Source organism: Oncorhynchus gorbuscha, linkage group LG23 (assembly GCF_021184085.1).
Source record: "Oncorhynchus gorbuscha isolate QuinsamMale2020 ecotype Even-year linkage group LG23, OgorEven_v1.0, whole genome shotgun sequence".
NCBI classification, from domain to species: domain Eukaryota; kingdom Metazoa; phylum Chordata; class Actinopteri; order Salmoniformes; family Salmonidae; genus Oncorhynchus; species Oncorhynchus gorbuscha.
This window is the reverse complement of record NC_060195.1, coordinates 19,563,106-19,587,537: the sequence shown is the minus strand read 5'-3', so window position 1 is coordinate 19,587,537 and position 24,432 is coordinate 19,563,106. Positions and strand designations below refer to the sequence as shown.

General features: G+C 48.7%; 1 protein-coding gene across 1 annotated transcript in view; it reads left to right on the top strand.

The window, feature by feature from the left end:
• Window positions 1-24,432, top strand: part of LOC124010636 (serine/threonine-protein phosphatase 2B catalytic subunit alpha isoform-like) — a 50,540-nt gene that overhangs the window by 975 nt on the left and 25,133 nt on the right. The gene's annotated exons all lie outside the window — the stretch shown is intronic.

Here is a 24,432-nt window from a genome sequence, read left to right as displayed (position 1 = left end):
TGACAGCTAAAGGAAGACTCAAAGGTAAAATGATCATTGTTTACATTGTGTGTTTTTCTTCATTTAGGGATCAAAGGGATGCATGTAGGATATTTGATGTTAATTAAATTGGTAGGTGTTACAAGTTAATGCATGGAAACGTGGAAGTAACGATGTGAATATAATATGTTTTGGGACTTGCCATAGGCGACCCTGAACACGTTATGTTGAGTTCCCCTACGTTGGTCTTATCGGAGTGCTAATAGCCATGCCATTGGCTGCTGTGAAAGCTCTATAACTTGGCCTACATTGTCAATTTCTAGATGTATTTTTAGACAGCCAAATTTCACTCACATCGCCAGGCAATTGATTGGTTTGGTTGTTAGGTTGCAACTTGCGAGGTAGAAGAGACTCGATAAGGTTGCTTATGGCTTTAATATGGGAGCTCATCATGTCATCCATCCTGCACCCATGGCTGTGTTCTTATTTTTGTGAGTTTGAAAAGTAATATGGTCATATGTCACTTAATTTACTTTATTTGCTCCCTCATGTCAAATTATGCTTAAAGAAATTATGTGCATCTGCACAAATTGTGTGTTTAAGGACTCACTTCCTTCCCTATCCTATATTTATAAGCGTCCCCTGATTCTTCTTCTGTCTCACTGACAGCCAAATGACACAAAATGGAGTTTCGGAATGCTTAGTTGCGTATCAGCATATTGTAGCCTATTGCCTTCATCAAGGCAGCATATAATGCTGTTATTGTATCATTGGATTATGGAATATTTAATGTGTTTATGAACAGTGGCTTTTATGAGTGGGCGGCATCAGACTAGGTGATGGAGGTTCAGCGAGCCTTGATACACCGTTTCCACACAGATTGTCATGTTTATTGGGGTCACAACAACCCTGGCAGTGTGTGCACTTGTGCACAAAGTCACATGTGACCATGCCTTTTTCTTCAACTGGGAGATTGTGGCGGGTTTCTGGTGTGGAAGAAAAAGGGGACGCGGGCTGAGTGTAGGGTGCGTTTGTGCGCGTGCATTTCGCTGAGTGTACATACATGTGCGCCACGCGTGCACATAAATGTGCATGTTAGTGTGCATGCCTGTATGTGTGTGTTTGTGTGTGTGTCTTGGAGCGCAGCTGGGATATATTGCTCAGCTGCAATAGTGAACTAAACACAGTCTGACTCTGCACACCATACACACACCATCTACCACAATGCCACAGTGAGAATATAATGTGTCAGAGAGAGACACGTTAAAGCATCAAAGTGAGAGACAACATTTTATATGAGGAGTGAGCCAAGAGAGGAGGAGAGCATGTGTGTAGAGCAGGCCTATAGTGAAATGAACACAGTATATAGGCACTAGGCCTATGGATGGTACAGGAGCCCAGACAGTTGATTTGTTACATCCAGAGATCGGTGTGTGTAGACTACTGTAGATGGATTAGGAGAGCGTGGGATAGGACAGAGGGATGAGGAAGATTTGGGAGAGAAAGAGAGAGAGAGCAGCACAATGAGCACAGCACACAGGCAGGCGAATGGAGGCACTGGACCAAGACTGAGTGTGGACAAGGTGAGGAAAGGAAAGAGAGAATGTGACAAGCACATGAAGGAGGTGAAGTAGATGAGAAGCGAGAGAGAAAGATGGAGAGATTACATGATGTAGGCTGATAGACAGACAGAATTCCACAGGGCTATTGGATCTTCTGATCCTGTTGACTATATTCAATCTAATGGCTCATACTTGCAAATCATTCTCACCTGATTTTATACAACCCAGTGATCGTCAGTCATGGAGAACCATATGATGTGCAGGATTTTATTCCAGCCAATCACTAACACATGATTCAACGAATCAACTATCATCAAAGCCCAAGAGAAGGCATGCCTGTTGGCATTTTGAGGAGGCGGGGAAAGGACAGGAGGTTAGGACAAAAGGAATCAAGGAGTACATATTCAAAAAGAGCCCGATTGACCAATCCTAACCAACCATTGATAATTACTGTACTTCCTGGTGTCTTTCCATGGCCACACTAGCGCTCTACTCAAGGCCCACTTTCTGAGCAAAGTTGCTACTAACCCAGCAGTTTTATTTCTCTAGTGACTCATGCAATCTCTTGCAAAGGGTGCTTCAAATTGATAGGCTATTACATTAGAGTGTTTTCAGGCTAAGAGATTGAGCTTTTCATAGCTGTATACCATTCAGAGAACAGAAGCAGTCCTCAGAGATTGAGCTTTTCATAGCTGTATACCATTCAGAGAATAGAAGCAGTCCTCAGAGATTGAGCTTTTCATAGCTGTATACCATTCAGAGAACAGAAGCAGTCCTCAGAGATTGAGCTTTTCATAGCTGTATACCATTCAGAGAACAGAAGCAGTCCTCAGAGATTACATAATACAGAACATTAATAGACAAGAACAGCTTCAGGACAGAACTAAATACATTTAAAGCTAGAATCCTTAGTTGCTACATCAATTTTGGGATTGATAAATTAATGATATATACCCATTGATTCTTGAAGAATATAACTGGTAAATGCCTCATGAGCTTAGTTGAACTGTTGTACCATCAGAGAACAGAACAGTCCTAGAGATTGTTTTCAGTGTTTGTAAACAATGTAAATATTAACAAACACAAAATAGCCTCAAGACATGATGATATGATTATAGAATGTTGATACAGTATCATGGATGGTCAGTCCTTTCGTCTGTGAATTTGAGACTGGTTACATTTCTCCAGGCCCATCCCTCAGCTTTTTACCAAAACAAAGGCTGGGTGTCCGTTTTGTTACATTATTCAGCACTGTCAGGTCAGTGATCTGTAATTGAGCTTTTCAAGGAAGTAAATTCAGAGAACAGAAGGAAAAGGGATGGATGAATACAGAACATTTAGACAAGAACAGCAAGGATCAGAACTAAATACATTTAAAGCAAATCCTTAGGTGCTACATCAATTTTGGGATTGATAAATTAAATATATACCCAAACGATTCTTGAAGAACATAACATGTAAATGCAAATGAGTGCACACAACTGTTGTCCACATCAGAACACAACATGTACAAATTGGTGCACACAAACGCAGTGTTTGTAAACAATGTAAAATATTAACAAACACAAAATCCACAAGACATGATGATATGATTATAGAATGCATACAAATCATGGATGGTCACCTTTCACACACACATGTAAAACTGGTTACATTTCAAACCCATCCACACACACACACAACAAATAGGCTGCACACATTATTCAGCATCCAGTGATCTGTACACACACACATGTACAAATAGGTGACACAAAGGAAAAAGGGATGGATGAAAGGATGTTTTGTTAATGAATACAAGCATCCACACACACACACATGTACAAATAGGTGCACACAAACGCATCCACACACACACACATGTACAAATAGGTGCACACAAACGCATCCACACACACACACATGTACAAATAGGTGCACACAAACGCATCCACACACACACACATGTACAAATAGGTGCACACAAACGCATCCACACACACACATGTACAAATAGGTGCACACAAACGCATCCACACACACACACATGTACAAATAGGTGCACACAAACGCATCCACACACACACACATGTACAAATAGGTGCACACAAACGCATCCACACACACACACATGTACAAATAGGTGCACACAAACGCATCCACACACACACATGTACAAATAGGTGCACACAAACGCATCCACACACACACACATGTACAAATAGGTGCACACAAACGCATCCACACACACACACATGTACAAATAGGTGCACACAAACGCATCCACACACACACACATGTACAAATAGGTGCACACAAACGCATCCACACACACACACATGTACAAATAGGTGCACACAAACGCATCCACACACACAAACATTCACACCGCTTCTGGCATGGCTCGGGCACTACTTTGAATGTTTTCTTCTGGATTCCCATGCTGTCTTATGTGGTACTCTTGCGCCCTGTGGATGTCTGGGTGTGTGGGTGTGTGGATGTGTGGGTGTGTGGATGTGTGTGTGTGTGTGTGTGTGTGTGATGTGTTTTTTATTTTTATTTTATTTCACCTTTATTTAACCAGGTAGGCTAGTTGAGAACAAGTTCTCATTTGCAACTGCGACCTGGCCAAGATAAAGCATAGCAGTGTGAACAGACAACACAGAGTTACACATGGAGTAAACAATTAACAAGTCAATAACACAGTAGAAAAAAACGGGAGTCTATATACAATGTGTGCAAAAGGCATGAGGAGGTAGGCGAGTAATTACAATTTTGCAGATTAACACTGGAGTGATAAATGATCAGATGGTCATGTACAGGTAGAGATATTGATGTGCAAAAGAGCAGAAAAGTAAATAAGTAAAAACAGTATGGGGATGAGGGAGGTGAAAATGGGTGGGCTATTTACCAATAGACTATGTACAGCTGCAGCGATCGGTTAGCTGCTCAGATAGCTGATGTTTGAAGTTGGTGAGGGAGATAAAAGTCTCCAACTTCAGCGATTTTTGCAATTCGTTCCAGTCACAGGCAGCAGAGAACTGGAACGAAAGGCGGCCAAATGAGGTGTTGGCTTTAGGGATGATCAGTGAGATACACCTGCTGGAGCGCGTGCTACGGATGGGTGTTGCCATCGTGACCATTGAACTGAGATAAGGCGGAGCTTTACCTAGCATGGACTTGTAGATGACCTGGAGCCAGTGGGTCTGGCGACGAATATGTAGCGAGGGCCAGCCGACTAGAGCATACAAGTCGCAGTGGTGGGTGGTATAAGGTGCTTTAGTGACAAAATGGATGGCACTGTGATAAATTGCATCCAGTTTGCTGAGTAGAGTGTTGGAAGCCATTTTGTAGATGACATCGCCGAAGTCGAGGATCGGTAGGATAGTCAGTTTCACTAGGGTAAGCTTGGCGGCGTGAGTGAAGGAGGCTTTGTTGCGGAATAGAAAGCCGACTCTTGATTTGATTTTCGATTGGAGATGTTTGATATGAGTCTGGAAGGAGAGTTTGCAGTCTAGCCAGACACCTAGGTACTTATAGATGTCCACATATTCAAGGTCGGAACCATCCAGGGTGGTGATGCTAGTCGGGCATGCGGGTGCAGGCAGCGATCGGTTGAAAAGCATGCATTTGGTTTTACTAGCGTTTAAGAGCAGTTGGAGGCCACGGAAGGAGTGTTGTATGGCATTGAAGCTCGTTTGGAGGTTAGATAGCACAGTGTCCAATGATGGGCCGAAAGTATATAGAATGGTGTCGTCTGCGTAGAGGTGGATCAGGGAATTGCCCGCAGCAAGAGCAACATCATTGATATATACAGAGAAAAGAGTCGGCCCGAGAATTGAACCCTGTGGCACCCCCATAGAGACTGCCAGAGGACCGGACAGCATGCCCTCCGATTTGACACACTGAACTCTGTCTGCAAAGTAATTGGTGAACCAGGCAAAGCAGTCATCCGAAAAACCGAGGCTACTGAGTCTGCCGATAAGAATATGGTGATTGACAGAGTCGAAAGCCTTGGCAAGGTCAATGAAGACGGCTGCACAGTACTGTCTTTTATTGATGGCGGTTATGATATTGTTTAGTACCTTGAGTGTGGCTGAGGTGCACCCGTGACCGGCTCGGAAACCAGATTGCACAGCGGAGAAGGTACGGTGGGATTCGAGATGGTCAGTGACCTGTTTGTTGACTTGGCTTTCGAAGACCTTAGATAGGCAGGGCAGGATGGATATAGGTCTGTAACAGTTTGGGTCCAGGGTGTCTCCCCCCTTTGAAGAGGGGGATGACTGCGGCAGCTTTCCAATCCTTGGGGATCTCAGACGATATGAAAGAGAGGTTGAACAGGCTGGTAATAGGAGTTGCGACAATGGCGGCGGATAGTTTCAGAAATAGAGGGTCCAGATTGTCAAGCCCAGCTGATTTGTACGGGTCCAGGTTTTGCAGCTCTTTCAGAACATCTGCTATCTGGATTTGGGTAAAGGAGAACCTGGAGAGGCTTGGGCGAGGAGCTGCGGGGGGGGGGGGGGAGCTGTTGGCCGAGGTTGGAGTAGCCAGGCGGAAGGCATGGCCAGCCGTTGAGAAATGCTTATTGAAGTTTCCGATAATCATGGATTTATTTTCATTTCATTTAAGTCATTTAGCAGACGCTCTTATTGACCGTGTTATACCTAGCCTCAGTGCTGTGGGCAGCTGGGAAGAGGTGCTCTTGTTCTCCATGGACTTCACAGTGTCCCAGAACTTTTTTGGAGTTGGAGCTACAGGATGCAAACTTCTGCCTGAAGAAGCTGGCCTTAGCTTTCCTATTGGTTCCTGACTTCCCTGAACAGTTGCATATCGCAGGGACTATTCGATGCTATTGCAGTCCGCCACAGGATGTTTTTGTGCTGGTCGAGGGCAGTCAGGTCTGGAGTGAACCAAGGGCTGTATCTGTTCTTAGTTCTGCATTTTTTGAACGGAGCATGCTTATCTAAAATGGTGAGGAAGTTACTTTTAAAGAATGACCAGGCATCCTCAACTGACGGGATGAGGTCAATGTCCTTCCAGGATACCCGGGCCAGGTCGATTAGAAAGGCCTGCTCACAGAAGTGTTTTAGGGAGCGTTTGACAGTGATGAGGGGTGGTCGTTTGACTGCGGCTCCGTAGAGGATACAGGCAATGAGGCAGTGATCGCTGAGATCCTGGTTGAAGACAGCGGAGGTGTATTTGGAGGGCCAGTTGGTCAGGATGATGTCTATGAGGGTGCCCTTGTTTACAGAGTTAGGGTTGTATCTGGTGGGTTCCTTGATGATTTGTGTGAGATTGAGGGCATCTAGCTTAGATTGTAGGACTGCCGGGGTGTTAAGCATATCCCAGTTTAGGTCACCTAAGAGAACAAACTCTGAAGCTAGATGGGGGCGATCAATTCACAAATGGTGTCCAGGGCACAGCTGGGAGCTGAGGGGGGTCGGTAGCAGGCGGCAACAGTGAGAGACTTATTTCTGGAGAGAGTAATTTTCAAAATTAGTAGTTCGAACTGTTTGGGTATGGACCTGGAAAGTATGACATTACTTTGCAGGCTATCTCTGCAGTAGACTGCAACTCCTCCCCCTTTGGCAGTTCTATCTTGACGGAAGATGTTATAGTTGGGTATGGAGATCTCTGAATTTTTGGTGGCCTTCCTGAGCCAGGATTCAGACACGGCAAGGACATCAGGGTTAGCAGAGTGTGCTAAAACAGTGAGTAAAACAAACTTAGGGAGGAGGCTTCTGATGTTGACATGCATGAAACCAAGGCTTTTTCGATCACAGAAGTCAACAAATGAGGGTGCCTGGGGACATGCAGGGCCTGGGTTTACCTCCACATCACCCGCGGAACAGAGAAGGAGTAGTATGAGGGTGTGGCTAAAGGCTATCAAAACTGGTCTCCTCGAGCGTTGGGGACAGAGAATAAGAGGAGCAGGTTTCCGGTCATGGTAGAATATATTCAGGGCATAATGCGCAGACAGGGGTATGGTGGGGTGCGGGTACAGCGGAGGTAAGCCCAGCCACTGGGTGATGATGAGAGAGGTTGTATCTCTGGACATGCTGGTTGTAATGGGTGAGGTCACCGCATGTGTGGGAGGTGGGACAAAGGAGGTATCAGGGGTATGAAGAGTGGAACTAGGGGCTCCATTGTGAACTAAAACAATGATAACTAACCTGAACAACAGTATACAAGGCATATTGACATTTGAGAGAGACATACAGCGAGGCATACAGTAATCACAGGTGTTGAATTGGGAAAGCTAGCTAAAACAGTAGGTGAGACAACAACAGCTAATCAGCTAGCACAACAACAGCAGGTAAAATGGCGTTGACTAGGCAACGGGACCAACAGATAAAACAAACAAGCAGAATGGAGTACCGTGATTAATGGATGCATCAGCTATGTGGATGGGGCAGGGAAGCTGGACTGGTTATCGAGTGTTATCCAGGTTTTAAAAAAACTAACAATGACTAAATAGCTTGTAGCTAGTTAGCTGGTTAGCTTCTGGAGGTTCTTGAGTGTGTTCTAAAAATTCAAAATAATAGCGATTCCGTATCACATTGGGTGAGGCAGGTTTCCGGAAGGTATAAACAAATTAAAAATCGAAAAGAGATAGAAAGTAAATATGGGTCCAGTGAGTGTTTGGGATGCGGTGATTCAGACGGTTAGCAGGCCTGTGCTAACAAGCTAACAGTTCGTAGGCCGGGGGTAAACAAGGTAGCAGTTAGCGGACCGGAGCTAAACAAGCTAGCAGTTAGCAGGCCGAATTAGCAAGCAAGAAGATAGCAAGGGCTAGAGAGTTAGCCTTTGGGGGACGTCGCGATGGGGTGAGTCTGTTTATTCCTCTTCATGCTATGACATCGATAGACCGGTCGTGGGCCCGGGTATTGTAGCCCAGGAGTATGCTACGGTGGTAGCACAGGTGCTCTGGCCGGACTAGCTTCAAGCTAAGTGGGTGGAAACGCTAGCCAGGAGTAATCATCCGGGGTTGCGGTTTAGCTAGATAGCTAGTTGTGAAGATCCAGCTGAAAAATGTTCCGTTTGCGGTGGGAATCCGGGGATGAAAAATAAATAGGTCCGTTATGCTCTGGTTAGAGTCGCGTTGTTCGAACTGGCGAGAGCTTTCCGAGCTAAAGGTTAGCTGATGACCGGTTAGCTGAAGACCGCTAGCATAGCTGGTGGTTAGCTGGCTAGCTTCAGTTGAGGGGTTCCGGTTCCGAAGTAAATATAAATACTTTAGGAAAAATAGCTACATTGGGTGAGGCGGGTTGCAGGAGAGTATTTGGAAGCTTAGGTTTAGCAAAATGTTTTTAAAGAGATATGCGAAGAAAAATATGTAAAAACGAAAAAGAAACAATATATACAAGGGACACGACACGACAGGACGACTTACTGCTACGCCATCTTGGAATCTAAGTGTGTGTGTGTGGATGTGTGTGTGTGATGATGTGTGTGTGGGTGTGTGGAACTGTGTGTATGTGGATGTGTGTGTGTGGATGTGTGGATGTGTGAGTGTGCACATGTGTACAGTAAGTATATTTGTGTGTGTTAGGGGGGCTTTGTGTGAGTGTACCTTGAAAGTTCTCTCAGTCCTGTACTATGGCAGGACAGAGTATTTATAGCCCTTTAGAGAGACAGAAGGAGAGAGAGAGAAGGAGACAAGGAGGGAGAGAGGTAGAGGTAGAGAGAGATAAGCGGAGAGAGAGGGAGAGAGGTAGAGATTGAGAGAGGGATTGTCTAATGAGGGCATGTTATTTGGGGATAGTTTCTGTTAGTGTGCGTCTGTGTATCTGTACACAGGCCCTTCGTGTGTGAAGCATACATTAATTACACAACTTCAACCCCCCCCCATCATCAAAGATGGTAGACACACACACACACACACACACACACACACACACACACACACACACACACACACACACACACACACACACACACACACACACACACACACACACACACACACACACACACACACACACACACACACACACACACACACACACACACACACACACACACATGCACTGTCACAACCCTCCCCATTTTCCATATTCCCCCTTCTTCTGCTCTCTTACCCTTCTCTTTCATTGCCCCATTGTTTCATCACTCTGTTCCTCACTCTTTAATTTATTTATGCAGAGACAGGCTGTAGGAAGAGCGGATCTCCTGAGGTGTGTCATATCATTCTCTGCGAGGTCCTGCAGAGGCCAAAATTTTCAGACAGAAACAGGTTCCTCACACTAAGACACCACGGGAAAACACAGCGATAGATTCACTAAGTGTTTGAACCAATGGCCAACGCAGAACTGTCAGGTCTACCTACAGTACAGTAGATGTATTGATAAAAGGTACTTTTGTGTTTTTCAACACTCTGTAATGTGGGCTATTCTCCTATAAAGCTGTTTTTACCCAACTACGCTGTACATTCTCTGTCAATCTGCCCTACTTTTTTTATCTATCTCAATCACAGTCTCTTTCACACACCCTCACACACACTCTCCTTTTCTCACTTGCACACTCACACACCATCACACACACTCACACACCCTCACACCATAGTAGTTTGGTGGTGGGACTAGGACAGTACATGGGACAGGACCTTCCTTGCATTGGTGATAGAACAGTGTGGGTTAGTTCCCTGAAGGGCTAACCCTACCGTAGAGGAGCTGGTGCAGTGACCTGACCTGGTTAGCCTTTAGCTCAGTGGACTATGGGCTGTCTCTGCCGGTGTGGAATGCCCTCAATACATCATTGACACATGACTAGTGGGGGGGCTGCAGGGCCTGGAGAAATGGTGTGTGTGTGTGGTGTGGGGTGGTGTTGGGTGGGGTGGGGTGGTGTTGGGTGGGGTGGGGTGGGGTGATTCATTAGTTTGATTTAAGATTTAAGTGATGGGGAGGTCAGGAGGTAGTAGCGGAATGTTAGACGGTGATGGATGGAAGGCAGAAAGGTAGCGAGATAGAGAGAGAGAAAGATAGAGCGAAAGGCCTACTTGTGAACTAGGCCATTATCTGTGTTAGTACTGGTGGGGCTCCAATGAGGTTCTGTAGATCCTGCAGAACAATACCGTTGTGTGTGTGTGTGTAAGTGCGTGTGCACACAAGTGTGTTTCTGTGATTTGGCAACTTTATTTGAATGTGTGAATTTCTGTCTCTGTATTTCTTTTTGCATGTGTGTGCATGTGTGTGCATGTGTGTGCATGTGTGTGCATGTGTGTGCATGCATGCATGTATGTGTGTTTCTACCTCTGTGTGTGTGTGTGTGCATGTGAATGTGTTTTTGCCTTTGTGCCTGTGTGTGTGAGTCCTCACGTGCAGCTGGGCGCTCTTGCTGTATCTCTTCTGGTCAGTCATCCCTCTCTCTCCAGATGTGCCCGAGGGACCTTCATTATGTAAGGGAAACACCGCTGCAAAGCACAGGCCGATAACTCAGCCATGCCCTGAAATAAAGCCTGCTAGACTGTCTATAACACAGACAGTACATTCACATGTACATACATGTATGCATGCAAACATGCACATTGCAAAAGAAAAGAGGAGGGGAGAGGAGAGGAGGAGGGGGAAGGGGAGAGGAAAGGAGGGGAGGTGAGAGGAGAGGAGAGGAAATGAGGGGAGAGGAGAGGAGGAGAGAGGAGGTGAGAGCAGAAGAGAGGAGATGAGAGGAGTGGAAAAGAGAAGAAAAGAGACGAGGGGAGCGGATAGGAAAAGAGAGGAGGGGAGAGGAAAGGAGGGGAGGTGAGAGGAGAGGAGAGTAAATGAGGGGAGAGGAGAGGAGGAGAGAGGAGGTGAGAGGAGAGGAGAGGAGGGGACAGGAAAGGAGGTGAGAGGAGAGGAGAGGAGGGGAGAGGAAAGGAAAGGAGGGGAGAGGAGGGGAGGTGATGAGGAGAGAGGAGGGGAGGTGAGAGGAGAGGAGAGAGGGGTGGAAAGGAAAGGTGGGGAAGTGAGAGGAGAGGAGGGGAGAGGAAAGGAGGGTAGGGGAGGGGAGAGGAGAGGAGAGCAGAAGAGAGGAGACAAGGGGAGCGGTGTTGTTCCTTTAGATGCTTTGATGTTGTTTATTACCTCAGCCTGGTACTCTGTGGAGAGATGGTTGGAGGTAGACAAATAGATAGAGAGGAGACTGGAGGAGTGGATAGGAAAAGAGAGGAGATGAGATTAGAGGAGGGGAGAGGACAGGACAGGAGAGGAGAAGAGACGAGAGCAGAAGATAGGAGTGGAGAGGAGAAGAGGAGATAAGATTAGAGGAGAGGAGGGAAGTGGAGAGGAGGGGATAGGAAAAGAGAGGAGATGAGATTAGAGGAGGGGAGAGGGCAGGACATGACAGGAGAGGAGAAGAGATGAGAGCAGAAGATAGGAGTGGAGAGGAGAAGAGGATATAAGATTAGAGGAGAGGAGGGAAGTGGAAAGGAGGGGATAGGAGAGGAGTTGAGGGAGAGGAGGGGATAGGAAAAGAGAGGAGATGAGATTAGAGGAGGGGAGAGGGCAGGACAGGACAGGAGAGGAGGGAAGAGGACAGGAGAGGAGAAGAGGGGAAAGGACAGGAGAGAGAGAAGAGAACAGGGAGAAGAGGACAGGACATGAGAGGAGAAGAGAGAGGGAGGGGAGAGAGGGAGAACAGCAGAGGGAGAAGAGGAGGAGGGAAGAGGGACATGAGGGAGAATAGAGGAGGGGAGAGGACAGGAGGGAGGAGAGGGAAGAGGAGGGGAAGAGGACAGGAGGAGAAGAGAGGAACAGGAGAAGAGGACAGGAGAGGAAGAGGAGGAGGATAAGAGGGAGGGGAGGGGAGAAAGAGGACAGGAGAGAGAGGAAGGAGAGGAGGGAGGGAGGGAAGAGGACAGGAGAGGAGAATAGAGGAGGGGAAGGACAGGAGAGGAGGAGAGAGGGGAAAGGACAAGAGAGGAGGGAGATGAGAAGGACAGAGGGAAGAGGACAGAGAAGAGAAGAGAGGAGGGAAGAGGACAGGAGAGGAGAAGAGAGGAGGGGAGGGCAGAGGGGAAGAGGACAGGAGAAGAGAGGAAGGAAGAGGACAGGAGAGGAGAGGAGAGGAGGGAAGAGGAGAGGAGGGAAGAGGAGAAGAGAGGAGGGGAGAGGACAGGAGAGGAGAAGAGAGGAGGGAAGAGGACAGGAGAGGAGGGGAGAGGACAGCAGAGGAGAAGAGAGGAGGGAAGAGGACAGGAGAGGAGGGGAGAGGACAGGAGAGGAGAAGAGAGGAGGGGAAAGGACAGGAGAGGAGAAGAGAGGAGGGGAAAGGACAGGAGAAGAGAGGAGGGAAGATAACAGGAGAGGAGAAGAGAAAAGGGAAGAGGACAGGAGAGGAGGGGAGAGGACAGGAGAGGAGAAGAGAGGAGAGAAGAGGACAGGGGAAGAGAAGAGAGGAGGGAAGAGGACAGGAGAGAAGAGAGGAGGGGAGGGGAGAGGGGAAGAGAAGAGAGGAGGGGAAAGGACAGGAGAGGAGAAGAGAGGAGGGGACATGAGAGGAGAAGAGAGGAGGGGAAAGGACAGGAGAAGAGAGGAGGGAAGAGAACAGGACAGGAGAAGAGAAGAGAGGAGGGAATAGGAGAGGAGAAGAGAGGAGGGGAGGGGAGAGGGGAAGAGAAGAGAGGAGGGGAAAGGACAGGAGAGGAGAAGAGAGGAGGGGACAGGAGAGGGGAAGAGAAGAGAGGAGGGGAAAGGACAGGAGAGGAGAAGAGAGGAGGGGAGGGGAGAGGAGAGGAGAAGAGAGGAGGGAAGAGAACAGGAGAGGAGAAGAGAGGAAGGAAGAGGACAGGAGAGGAGGAGAGAGGACAGGAGAGGAGAGGAGAAGAGAGGAGGGAAGGGGACAGGAGAAGAGAAGAGAGGAGGGAAGAGGACAGGAGAGGAGAAGAGAGGAGGGGAGGGGAGAGGGGAAGAGGACAGGAGAAGAGAGGAAGGAAGAGGACAGGAGAGGAGAGGAGAGGAGAGGAGAGGAGAGGAGAGGAGAGGAGAGGAGAGGAGAGGAGAGGAGGGAAGAGGACAGGAGATGAGAAGAGAGGAGGGGAGAGGACAGGAGAGGAGAAGAGAGGAGGGAAGAGGACAGGAGAGGAGGGGAGAGGACAGGAGAGGAGAAGAGAGGAGGGAAGAGGACAGGAAAGGAGGGGAGAGGAGGGGAAATGACAGGAGAAGAGAGGAGGGGAAAGGACAGGAGAAGAGAGGAGGGAAGAGGACAGGAGAGGAGGGGAGAGGACAGGAGAGGAGGGGAAAGGACAGGAGAAGAGAGGAGGGGAAAGGACAGGAGAAGAGAGGAGGGAAGAGAACAGGAGAAGAGAAGAGGGAAGAGGACAGGAGAGGAGGGGAGAGGACAGGAGAGGAGAAGAGAGGAGGGGAAAGGACAGGAGAAGAGAGGAGGGGAGAGAACAGGAGAGGAGGGGAGAGGAGAGGAGAAGAGAGGAGGGGAAAGGACAGGAGAAGAGAGGAGGGAAGAGGACAGGAGAGGAGAAGAGAGGAGGGGAGAGGACAGGAGAGGAGAAGAGAGGAGGGAAGAGGACAGGAGAAGAGAAGAGAGGAGGGAAGAGGACTGGAGAGGAGAAGAGAGGAGGGGAGGGGAGAGGTGAAGAGGACAGGAGAAGAGAGGAGGGAAGAGGACAGCAGAGGAGAAGAGAGGAGGGGAAAGGACAGGAGAAGAGAGGAGGGAAGAGAACAGGAGAGGGGAAGTGAGGAGGGAAGAGGACAGGAGAGGAGGGGAGAGGACAGGAGAGGAGAAAAGAGGAGGGATGAGGACAGGAGAAGAGAGGAGGGAAGAGAACAGGAGAGGAGAAGAGAGGAGGGAAGAGGACAGGAGAGGAGGGGAGAGGACAGGAGAGGAGAGGAGAAGAGAGGAGGGAAGAGGACAGGAGAAGAGAAGAGAGGAGGGAAGAGGACAGGAGAGGAGAAGAGAGGAGGGGAGGGGAGAGGGGAAGAGGATAGGAGAAGAGAGGAAGGAAGAGGACAGGAGGGGAGAAGAGAGGAGGGAAGAGGACAGGAGAGGATAAGAGAGGAGGGGAGAGGACAGGAGAGGAGAAGAGAGGAGGGAAGAGGACAGGAGAGGAGGGGAGAGGACAGGAGAGGAGAAGAGAGGAGGGAAGAGGACAGGAGAAGAGAAGAGAGGAGGGAAGAGGACAGGAGAGGATAAGAGAGGAGGGGAGGGGAGAGGGGAAGAGGACAGGAGAAGAGAGGAGGGAAGAGGACAGGAGAGGAGAAGAGAGGAGGGGAGAGGACAGGAGAGGAGAAGAGAGGAGGGAAGAGGACAGGAGAGGAGAAGAGAGGAGACGAGGGGAGCGGTGTTGTTCCTGTACTGGTACTGTGTGGAGAGATGGTTGGAGGTACATTTACATTACATTTAAGTCATTTAGCAGACACTCTTATGCAGAGCGACTTACATATTGGTGCATTCACCTTATGACATCCAGTGGAACAGTCACTTTACAATAGTGCATCTAAATCTTAAAGGGGGGTGAGAAGGATTACTTATCCTATCCTAGGTATTCCTTAAAGAGGTGGGGTTTCAGGTGTCTCCGGAAGGTGGTGATTGACTCCGCTGTCCTGGCGTCGTGAGGGAGTTTGTTCCACCATTGGGGGGCCAGAGCAGCGAACAGTTTTGACTGGGCTGAGCGGGAACTGTACTTCCTCAGTGGTAGGGAGGCGAGCAGGCCAGAGGTGGATGAACGCAGTGCCCTTGTTTGGGTGTAGGGCCTGATCAGAGCCTGGAGGTACTGAGGTGCCGTTCCCCTCACAGCTCCGTAGGCAAGCACCATGGACTTGTAGCAGATGCGAGCTTCAACTGGAAGCCAGTGGAGAGAGCGGAGGAGCAGGGTGACGTGAGAGAACTTGGGAAGGTTGAACACCAGACGGGCTGCGGCGTTCTGGATGAGCTGTAGGGGTTTAATGGCACAGGCAGGGAGCCCAGCCAACAGCGAGTTGCAGTAATCCAGACGGGAGATGACAAGTGCCTGGATTAGGACCTGCGCCGCTTCCTGTGTGAGGCAGGGTCGTACTCTGCGGATGTTGTAGAGCATGAACCTACAGGAACGGGCCACCGCCTTGATGTTATTTGAGAACGACAGGGTGTTGTCCAGGATCACGCCAAGGTTCTTAGCGCTCTGGGAGGAGGACACAATGGAGTTGTCAACCGTGATGGCGAGATCATGGAACGGGCAGTCCTTCCCCGGGAGGAAGAGCAGCTCCGTCTTGCCGAGGTTCAGCTTGAGGTGGTGATCCGTCATCCACACTGATATGTCTGCCAGACATGCAGAGATGCGATTCGCCACCTGGTCGTCAGAAGGGGGAAAGGAGAAGATTAATTGTGTATCGTCTGCATAGCAATGATAGGAGAGACCATGTGAGGTTATGACAGATCCAAGTGACTTGGTGTATAGCGAGAATAGGAGAGGGCCTAGAACAGAGCCCTGGGGGACACCAGTGGTGAGAGCGCGTGGTGAGGAGACAGATTCTCGCCACGCCACCTGGTAGGAGCGACCTGTCAGGTAGGACGCAATCCAAGCGTGGGCCGCGCCGGAGATGCCCAACTCGGAGAGGGTGGAGAGGAGGATCTGATGGTTCACAGTATCGAAGGCAGCCGATAGGTCTAGAAGGATGAGAGCAGAGGAGAGAGAGTTAGCTTTAGCAGTGCGGAGCGCCTCCGTTATACAGAGAAGAGCAGTCTCAGTTGAATGGCTAGTCTTGAAACCTGACTGATTTGGATCAAGAAGGTCATTCTGAGAGAGATAGCGGGAGAGCTGGCCAAGGACGGCACGTTCAAGAGTTTTGGAGAGAAAAGAAAGAAGGGATACTGGTCTGTAGTTGTTGACATCGGAGGGATCGAGTGTAGGTTTTTTCAGAAGGGGTGCAACTCTCGCTCTCTTGAAGACGGAAGGGACGTAGCCAGCGGTCAGGGATGAGTTGATGAGCGTGGTGAGGTAAGGGAGAAGGTCTCCGGAAATGGTCTGGAGAAGAGAGGAGGGGATAGGGTCAAGCGGGCAGGTTGTTGGGCAGCCGGCCGTCACAAGACGCGAGATTTCATCTGTAGGGAGAGGGGAGAAAGAGGTCAGAGCACAGGGTAGGGCAGTGTGAGCAGAACCAGCGGTGTCGTTTGACTTAGCAAACGAGGATCGGATGTCGACCTTCTTTTCAAAATGGTTGACGAAGTCATCTGCAGAGAGGGAGGAGGGGGAGGAGGATTCAGGAGGGAGGAGAAGGTGGCAAAGAGCTTCCTAGGGTTAGAGGCAGATGCTTGGAATTTAGAGTGGTAGAAAGTGGCTTTAGCAGCAGAGACAGAGGAGGAAAATGTAGAGAGGAGGGAGTGAAAGGATGCCAGGTCCGCAGGGAGGCGAGTTTTCCTCCATTTCCGATCGGCTGCCCGGAGCCCTGTTCTGTGAGCTCGCAATGAGTCGTCGAGCCACGGAGCGGGAGGGAGTAGCGGGGGAGAGAGAGCGGAGGTTGGGACGGCGCGATACCATCCGAGTAGGGGCAGTGTGGGAAGTGTTGGATGAGAGCGAGAGGGAAAAGGATACAAGGTAGTGGTCGGAGACATAGAGGGGAGTTGCAATGAGGTTAGTGGAAGAACAGCATCTAGTAAAGATGAGGTCGAGCGTATTGCCTGCCTTGTGAGTAGGGGGGGAAGGTGAGAGGGTGAGGTCAAAAGAGGAGAGGAGTGGAAAGAAGGAGGCAGAGAGGAATGAGTCAAAGGTAGACGTGGGGAGGTTAAAGTCGCCCAGAACTGTGAGAGGTGAGCCGTCCTCAGGAAAGGAGCTTATCAAGGCATCAAGCTCATTGATGAACTCTCCGAGGGAACCTGGAGGGCGATAAATGATAAGGATGTTAAGCTTGAAAGGGCTGGTAACTGTGAAGGCATGGAATTCAAAGGAGGAGATAGACAGATGGGTAAGGGGAGAAAGAGAGAATGACCACTTGGGAGAGATGAGGATCCCGGTGCCACCACCCCGCTGACCAGAAGCTCTCGGGGTGTGCGAGAACACGTGGGCGGACGAAGAGAGAGCAGTCGGAGTAGCAGTGTTATCTGTGGTGATCCATGTTTCCGTCAGTGCCAAGAAGTCAAGGGACTGGAGGGAGGCATAGGCTGAGATGAACTCTGCCTTGTTGGCCGCAGATCGGCAGTTCCAGAGGCTACCGGAGACCTGGAACTCCACGTGGGTCGTGCGCGCTGGGACCACCAGATTAGGGTGGCCGCGGCCACGCGGTGTGGAGCGTTTGTATGGTCTGTGCAGAGAGGAGAGAACAGGGATAGACAGACACATAGTTGACAGGCTACAGAAGAGGCTACGCTAATGCAAAGGAGATTAGAATGACAAGTGGACTACACGTCTCGAATGTTCAGAAAGTTAAGCTTACGTAGCAAGAATCTTATTGACTAAAATGATTAAAATGATACAGTACTGCTGAAGTAGGCTAGCTGGCAGTGGCTGCGTTGTTGACTTTGTAGGCTAGCTGGCAGTGGCTGCGTAGACAGCTAAATAGAGAGGAGATGAGAGGAAAAGAGAGGAGATGAGATTAGAGGAGAGGAGGGGAGTGTAGTTGAGAGGAGGGGGAGGAGGGGACAGGAAAAGAGAGGAGAAGAGGAGATGAGATTAGAGGAGAGGAGGGGAGATGAGAAGAGAGGCGGGAGGAGAGTAGATGAGGGGAGATGAAAGAGAGGAGAGGAGGGGAGGTGAAAGAGAGGATATGAGATCAGAAGAGAGGAGACGTCGGGAGACGAGAGGAATGGAGAGGAGAAGAAGGGAGACGAGGGGAGTGGATAGGAGAAGAGAGGAGAGGAGAGGAAAGGAGAAGAGCTGATTAGAGGAGGGGAGTGGAGGGGATAGGAATAGTTGAGAAAAAGAGAGGAGACGAGATGAGTGGAGAGGAGATGAGATTAGAGGAGAGGAGTGGAGTGGAGGGAGGAGGGGAGTGGAGGGGAGAGGAGAGAAGAGGAGGAGAAGTGAAGAGATGAGGAGAGGAGTGGAGTTGAGAAGAGAGGAGATGAGAGGTGGGGAGAGGAGGCATGAAGCAGAAAAGAGGGGAGAGGAAAAGGATGGAAAAGAGATGAAGAGAGGAGGTAAGATTAGAGGAGAGGAGATGAGAGGGTTGGAGAGGAGGTGAGATTAGAGGAGATGAGGAGGGGAGAGGAAAAGAGAAGAGATAAGATTAGAGGAGCGAAGGGGAGGGTAGTTGGGAGGAGGGGACAGGAAAAGAGAGGAGAAGAGAGGAGACGAGAGCAGAATAGAGGGGTGGAGAGGAGAAGAGGAGATGAGATTAGAGGAGAGGAGGGGAGAAGAGAGGAGAGGAAAGAGAGGAGAGGAGAGGATGGGAGATGACAGGTGGGAGGAGAGGAGGTGAGGGGAGAAGTGGGGAACGGAGAGGAGAAGAAAGGAGATGAGAAGTGCTGATTAGAGGAGGGGAGTGGAGGCGATAGGAAAAGCGGGGAAAAGAGAGGAAAAGAGTGGAGATGAGATTAGAGAGGAGGGGAGTGGAGAGGAGGGGAGGGGAGGGAGAGGAGAGGAGGGGAGTGGAGGCGTGAAGCAGAAAAGAGGGGTAGGAAAAGGATGGAAAAGAGACGAGAGAAGTGGAGAGGAGAAGAGAGGAGGGTAGATTAGAGGAGATGAGATGAGAGGGGTGGAGAGGAGGGGAAGAGGGTATTGTTCCTGTAGCTGCTGTGATGTTGTTTATTACCTCAGCCTGGTACTTTGTGGAGAGATGGTTGGAGGTAGACAGGTAGATAGAGAGGAGACGAGGGGAGTGGATAGGAAAAGAGAGGAGAAGAGATTAGAGGAGGATGAGAGAGGAGAGGAGGGGAGAAGAGAGAAGAGATAAGAGAGGAGTGAAGAGTAGGGGAGGGGGTAGGAGAGGAAGGGAGGGCATAGGAGGGGAGTGGAAAAGAGAGGAGGAGACGAGATTAGAGGAGCGTAGAGGAGAGGAGAGGAGAGGAAAGGAGGGGAGAGGCAAAGAGGGGAGAGGAGAAGAGGGGAGAGGAGAGGATGTGAGAAGAGAGAAAGGGAGAGGAGAGGAGACAAGGGGATGGGATAGGATAGGAGGGGAGATAGGGGAGATAGGGAGGGGAGAGGAAACGAGAGGAGACGAGATTAGAGGAGAGGAGAGGGAGAGGAGAAAAGAGGAGGGGAGAGGAAATGAGAGGAGGAGACGAGAGGCGACAAGATTAGAGGGGAGGAGGGGAGAGGCAAAGAGGGTAGAGGAGAGGAGCGGAGAGGAGGGGAGTTGAGATGAGAGAAGGGGAGAGAAGAGAAGAGATGAGTAGAAGAGGGGATGGGATAGAATTGGAGGGGAGAGGAGATGAGAGAAGTAGAGAGGAGGGGAGAGGAGAGGAGAGGAGATGAGAGAAGTAGAGAGGAGGGGAGAGGAGAGGGTGTTCCTGTATGTGCTGTGATGTTGTTTATTACCTCAGCCTGTTACTGTGTGAAGAGATGGGTGGAGGTAGATAGATAGATAGATAGATAGATAGATAGATAGATAGATAGATAGATAGATAGATAGATAGATAGATAGATATTAACATTTTATTCTCTGGAAAACACCATTCTTTACAGTGCACCTGATAGCGGTTCCATATGTTAAACATTAAGAAAGAGAGGATGCAACAACTAGTATGGGTTTCTAATATGACTAGGATTTTGAATTTGGCTTCTCGACAGCAACAAAAAGTTGATATTTGTATTTATTATGATCCCCAATTCTCTTCCTGGAGTCCAGCAAAATTAAGGCAGTTATACAATTTTTAAAAATGTACAATACATTCACAACAGATTTCACAACACACTAAGTGTGTGCCCTCAGGCCCCTACTCTACTACCACATACTGTATCTACAACACACTAAGTGTGTGCCCTCAGGCCCCTACTCTACTACCACATACTGTATCTACAACACACTAAGTGTGTGCCCTCTGGCCCCTACTCTACTACCACATACTGTATCTACAACACACTAAGTGTGTGCCCTCAGGCCCCTACTCTACTACCACATACTGTATCTACAACACACTAAGTGTGTGCCCTCAGGCCCCTACTCTACTACCACATACTGTATCTACAACACAAAATCCACGTGTACGTGTGTATAGTGGGTATGTTATCGTGTGTGTGTGTGTATGCATGTGTCTCTGCCTATGTTTGTGTTGCTGTCCCTGCTGTTCCATAAGGTGTATTTTTATCTGTTTTTTAAAATCAAATTTGACTGTTTCCATTAGTTACTTGATTATGAATAGAGTTCCATTTAGTCATAGCTCTATGTAGTACTGTGTACCTCCCATAGTCTGTTCTGGATTTGGGGACCGTGAAGAGACCTCTAGTGGCATGTCTTGTGGGGTATACATGGGTTTCCGGGCTGTGTGCCAGTATGTCAAACAGAAAGCTTGGTGAATTCAACAACGAGACTTATATTTCCCTCACTAACTTTAAACATCAGCTATCGGAGCAGCTAACCGATCGCTGCAGCTGTACACAGCCCATCTGTAAATAGCCCACCCAATCTACCTACCTCGTCCCCATATTGTTTTGATTTACTTTCTGCTCTTTTGCACACCAGTATTTCTACTTGCACATCATCATCTGCTCATCTATCACTCCAGTGTTAATCTGCTAAATTGCCTACCTCCTCACGCCATTTGCACACACTGTATATAGACTTTCTTTTTTTCTATTGTATTATCGACTGTACACTTGTTTATTCCATGTATAACTCTGTATTGTTGTATGTGTCAAACTGCTTTGCTTTATCTTGGCCAGGTCGCGGTTGCAAATGAGAACTTGTTCTCAACTAGCCTACCTGGTTAAATAAAGGTGAAATAAAATAAATACATAAAAAATGTCACAAATACAAGCGAGCCAGGAGAGACTGACATCCATATTATTAATGTTTGCTTTCTGTGTACATCCAAGGGCCAGCCGTGCTGCCCTGTTCTGAGCAAACTTTAGTTTTCCTAAGTCCCTCTTTTTGCCACCTGACCACAGGACTGAACTGTAGTCCAGGTGCTACAAAACGAGGGCCTGTAGGAGGATTTTAGTTACTGATGTATCAATATGTTTTGACCACAGTTTACAACCCAGGGTTACTCCAAGCAGTTTAGTCACCTCAACTTGCTCAACATCCACGTTATTCATTACAATATTTATTTGAGGTTTTAGTGAATGATTTGTCCCAAATACTATGATTTTAGTTTTATAAATATTTAGGACTAACTGATTCCTTGGCACCCACTCTGAAACTAAGTGCAGCTCTTTGTTAAGTGTTGCAGTCATTTCAGTCTCTGTAGTAGCTGACGTGAATAGTGTTGAGTCATCCACATACATAGACACACTCAAAGCCAGTGGCATGTCATTAGTAAAGATGGAAAAAAGTACATTTTCACAGTCATTGTCTTAATGCGTGTAATACTTATTAGTAACTGGAATAAGTAGTTTCATAAATGTGTCAAGTGCAGCGTCTGGTTGCTCTTCATTACACACCACGGACCAACAAATATTATTTTCATAAACAATATAGGAATCTCTACAAAACTTATTGTATGACCTCTTATGCACGATAATAGGCCCAGACTTTGGAACTTTGTTTTTCTTAAATATGGCTACTATATTTTGATCACTACATCTGATTTAAGTCCTGTGCTGTTTGTAACTACCCTGGTAGGTTACTGATAACCTGAACCAGATTGCAGGCACTGGTTACAGTTTGAAGCTTACTCTTAAGTGAGCAGCCTGATGAAAGCCAGTCAATATTTAAATCACCCAGAATATATACTTATCTGTTGATATCACATACATTGTCAAGCCTTTCACACATATTATCCAGATACTGACTGTCAACACTTGGTGGTCTATAGCAGTTTCCATCCAGAATGGGCTTTAGGTGAGGCAGATGAAACTGTAGCCATATTACTTCAACAGTGTTATGCTGGTGAATGAGGACCCAAAAGCGACTTAACGAAAACAGAGTCTTTATTCCAGCATTTGACAAAAGTAATAATCCTGGAAAAATCAAGAAGAAAACAAAACAGGAAAAAACTTAAATCCACTCGTAGTAACGAGGACAGACTGGAGACTCGACCATTGACTGCAGGTTGCTTCAGGAAGGCACCGACCGTAGCAGACTAACACATCTGCTCACACGCAGCATCTGAAGGAGACAAAACACGACAGGGCGAGACAAGGACACAGAACAGCGAACATCATACAAGGATCCGACAAGGACAGAAGCGGAAAACAAGGGGAGAAATAGGGGCTCAATCAGAGGGCAAAATAGGGGACAGGTGTGAAAAGAGTAAATGAGTGAGTTAGGAGAATGAGGAACAGCTGGGAGCAGGAACGGAACGATAGAGATAAGAGAGAGAGGGAGGGGGAAAGAGAGGGATAGAAAAAGGGAACGAACCTAATAAGACCAGCAGGGGGAAACGAACAGAAGGGAAAGCACAAGGACAAGACAATATATGACAAAACATGACAGTACCCCCCCACTCACCGAGCGCCTCCTGGCGCACTCGAGGAGGAATCCTGGCGGCAACGGAGGAAATCATCAATCAGCGAACGGTCCAGCACGTCCCGAGATGGAACCCAACTCCTCTCCTCAGGACCGTAACCCTCCCAATCCACTAAGTACTGGTAACCACGTCCCCGAGAACGCATGTCCATGATCCTACGTACCTTGTAAATAGGTGCGCCCTCGACAAGGACGGGGGGGGGAAGACGAACGGGGGCGCGAAGAAAGGGCTTGACACAGGAGACATGGAAGACAGGATGGACGCGACGAAGATGTCGCGGAAGAAGCAGTCGCACAGCGACAGGATTGACGACCTGGGAGACACGGAACGGACCAATGAACCGCGGAGTCAACTTACGAGAAGCTGTCGTAAGGGGAAGGTTACGAGTGGAAAGCCACACTCTCTGGCCGCGACAATACCTAGGACTCTTAATCCTACGTTTATTGGCGGCTCTCACAGTCTGCGCCCTGTAACGGCAAAGTGCAGACCTCACCCTCCTCCAGGTGCGCTCACAGCGGTCTGAGACGACCGGCAGGAGGAGAGTTACCTGACTTAGTCTGCGCGCAGTCCGAACAAGCAGCCACGAAACGACGCGTGTCACGCTCCTGAGTAGGCCACCAAAACCGCTGGCGAATAGAAGCAAGTGTACCTCGAACTCCGGGATGGCCAGCTAACTTGGCAGAGTGAGCCCACTGAAGAACAGCCAGGCGAGTAGAAACAGGAATGAAAAGAAGGTTACTAGGACAAGCGCGCGGCGACGCAGTGTGAGTGAGTGCTTGCTTAACCTGTCTCTCAATTCCCCAGACAGTCAACCCGACAACACGCCCATAAGGAAGAATCCCCTCGGGATCGGTAGAAGCCACAGAAGAACTAAAGAGACGGGATAAGGCATCAGGCTTGGTGTTCTTATTACCCGGGCGATAAGAAATCACAAACTCGAAACGAGCGAAAAACAACGCCCAACGAGCTTGACGTGCATTAAGTCGTTTGGCAGAACGGATGTACTCAAGGTTCTTATGGTCAGTCCAAACGACAAAAGGAACGGTCGCCCCCTCCAACCACTGTCGCCATTCGCCTAGGGCTAAGCGGATGGCGAGCAGTTCGCGGTTACCCACATCATAGTTGCGTTCCGATGGCGACAGGCGATGAGAAAAATAAGCGCAAGGATGGACCTTATCGTCAGACTGGAAGCGCTGGGATAGAATGGCTCCCACGCCCACCTCTGAAGCGTCAACCTCGACAATGAATTGTTTAGTGACGTCAGGGGTAACGAGGATAGGAGCGGACGTAAAACGCTTCTTGAGGAGATGAAAAGCTCCCTGGGCGGAACCGGACCACTTAAAGTACGTCTTGACAGAAGTAAGAGCTGTGAGAGGGGCAGCAACTTGACCGAAATTACGAATGAAACGCCGATAGAAATTAGCGAAACCTAGAAAGC